This window comes from Marmota marmota, unplaced genomic scaffold, assembly GCF_001458135.2.
Source record: "Marmota marmota marmota unplaced genomic scaffold, marMar, whole genome shotgun sequence".
Lineage (NCBI taxonomy): Eukaryota > Metazoa > Chordata > Mammalia > Rodentia > Sciuridae > Marmota > Marmota marmota.
Window position 1 is genome coordinate 7,062,538 of NW_025999913.1, and position 3,153 is coordinate 7,065,690.

The following is a 3,153-nucleotide window of genomic DNA, read 5'->3' on the forward strand; positions in this document are numbered from 1 at the left end:
AGGGCCAACAAAATTGGGCTTGAAGAGGTAGCGCCCATAATGTTTTTAGAGCTATAAAGAAAGTGAAAGTACAAAAGCCCCGCTCTCTCTTTATTTACAGAGAGAGCGCCCCGCTATTTGCTTGCGGATTTCCACTTACCTGGGAACTTACTGGTGCACCACCCTGACTGCTGAAAGTTCTGGATCCTGGGTTCGAGGAATATAATTCCCCGTCCGGGCCACCCATTGCCGCGACCCCTCGCCGGCAAGGGAAAACACGACACAGGATTCTTCCTTCAGCAGTTTATTCAGGCCTTGATTCATGTTTCATCTTCTAGTAACCCGTCGCCGAGCGCCCAAGCACAGCCTAATAAAGCCTCCAGCATACCAATCTTAAGCTGCCACGTGGACCTTTCTCATAGGGTGGTAAGGGATTGCGTGCCAATTCTCCATATTAGGAGTTGTTTATCACAGGCCACAGTGGAAGCCGGCGCCATCTTCTAATGGCGGCCACGGTCTAATTAGAACGGCTCACCACAGCTTGTATTTGTGATGATTTCATATTTTCAGAGTACTTTCCTTTTGTTAAGTAAGCTCTATCTCATTATAACCTTAAAAAGTACACAGAGCAAGTTTATGTAGTTCTCCTTCACAGTTGGTGAAACTGAGAACCAGAGAGATTTGGTAATTTGGCTGACATCACACAGCTCTTTAGAGGTGGAGCCAGACTTACAATAAAAATATTACAGTTCCTCTCCAGTGAACTGAAGCGCACTGTCCAACGTCACATCAATGAGTCATCATTAATCTCATGTCTTTTGGGTTGGAGCTGCAGCTCAGTGGTAGAGCACCTGCCTTGCATGTATGAGGCACTGGGTTTGATCCTCAGCATCTCATAAAAATAAATAAATATATTGTGTCCAACTACAACTAAAAACATTTTTTAATCACATGTCTTTTATATGTTATTAGTGTTAAATAATAAAATGCCTGCTAAGTGCTAGGCAACGTTGTTTACCAGTCATTATACAAATCTTATAGACTACATTTTGCTGGTTTTATTTCACTGCTTTTAGAAGCTAGCATATGGATCTAGGTTGCCCCAGGGGACATTTGACAAAACCTGGGGCTATGTCAACACATATGGGGAGGGGCAGGAAATGAAGCTCAGTTGGTACAGTGTTTGCCTGCATGCACAGGGCCCTGCACCACACCAAGAAAAAGAAAAAGAAAGAAAGGAAGGAAGGAAGGAAGGAAGGAAGGAAGGAAGGAAGGAAGGAAGGAAGGAAGGAAAGAAAACACTTATGGGGAGAAGGTGCTACTGGCATCTCATGGGCAGAGACCAAGGATGTTACAAACCACCCACAAAGAATTATCTGGTCTAAAGTGCCGATAGTGCCAAGGCTGCTTTCATTGATAATGATGTCATCTCTATGAAAATTCTGTACAGATCCAAACTGCAACATTTACCATTTTGCAAGTAGACGTTTCTAGTGTGACAACCATTCCTGGCAAAGTTAGCCAGTACCAGACCCTCATCTCAGGTTCACTGGATGGATCAGCACCTGTGGAAGATTGTTTAGCAAACGTTCTGCTAAGCAAATGAGCCCCTCACAAAAACACAAATAGTGCATGATTTCACTGACGTGAGATATCTAAATCAATCAAACGCATAGAAACAAAAAAGTAGAAGATGATTTAGAAGTTGACTAGGGTGGGGAAATGGGAATTGTTCTTTGATGGGTATAGAATTTCAGTTATGCAACAATGAGAAAGTTCTAGAAATCTGTTGCACACTATACATACAGTTATACACTATATACTACTGTACAATGAAATGTGGCCACAATGGTGAATTTTAGGTTGTATGTTTTTCAACACAATGTTTTTTTTAAAAAAAGTCTTCAACATGAGTGACTAGGAGTAGAATCTGAAGTTCCCATCTTCCTAACCCCAGTATTAGGGGTTAGAAAAGGATTCCTTGTCAGATTTTCCAGGGGCAGCCAGGGGACCTGATCAAAAGCTACTCTTACATTGTAGCTGTTACGGTTGGGTGTCCAGTTAGAGTCGAGCTCCTTTGTGTCCCAAACAAAGAATTGAGCAAGACATGCAGAAGTAACAAAGTACAGGTTTATTGAAGGTGAATGTGAAAGTTGTCTTAAAATAGATTGGACTGAGCCAAGCGAGAGGCTCAAGGTCCCATGTCTGGAAATTCCTGTCTTACATGCTGAGCTGGAAGACATTCTCCTCCCTATATGGACCTGATTGAAGACCTTATCTCATTTGCTCCCAGTGGTTATTTTAGAATACCAAACCTATGGCGGGGGTTATCTTGGACAATTAAGTCTTCAGTAGATGGAGTTGTTTTGACAATGGGACTTCTTAAACAGGGAAAGGATGACTCAGCCCCCTGTCTTGTCCTCCAAGGACATTTTTTCTTGTACTCAGCCTCTGCCATCTTGGTGTCCCTGAACTCCTACCCAACACGCTAATTTGACTGAAATGCAAGAATATGTTCGACAACATTGGAGGCTGGAGTGGGGGTGATAAGGGAGGGAAGAGGAGTGGAAATCCACAAAGCAAATCCAGGCTAGAGACACCAAGTCAGTGCTTGGAAACAGGCCAGTGTCTTGGGCTAACTCTGGGTTTTATAACAATTTATTTACAGAAGATAAATAAAGAGTTAGAGGTCACTCATAAATGTAAATGTTATTAGAACTCGGTGCCCTTCAAAGGAGGTTTGTGTATACTTGTTGACTTTGCTCACAAAGTTTTCAAAATCTTTTTTGTTTAACTTTGGAGATATTTGCCTTTTTCCTGATAAGGTTGGCCTGCATGGAGTATTATCACTCTGTGTCTCAAAGTGCAAATATTTCGCAGCCTCTTTGAAAAGTACAAATAATACCTTGAGCTCAGATTGGTATCTGAGGGTTGAAACTACATATAAGAACAAATCTCCCGAAGTTAATTAACCCATGGTTTAATTTGTCCTTCAATTGAATATTGAGTTGGACCCAGACGTTGTGTTCTCAGAAGTTTTTTTCCACAGGACAGAAGGAAGGAAACATTTTAAGAAGTAGCTTATTGCATCGGACCAACAGTGACCACTGGCCACTCTCAGGAGTTACTTTCCTTTTCTCAAGGTCCTAAAAAAAAAAAAAAAAAAAAAAAAAA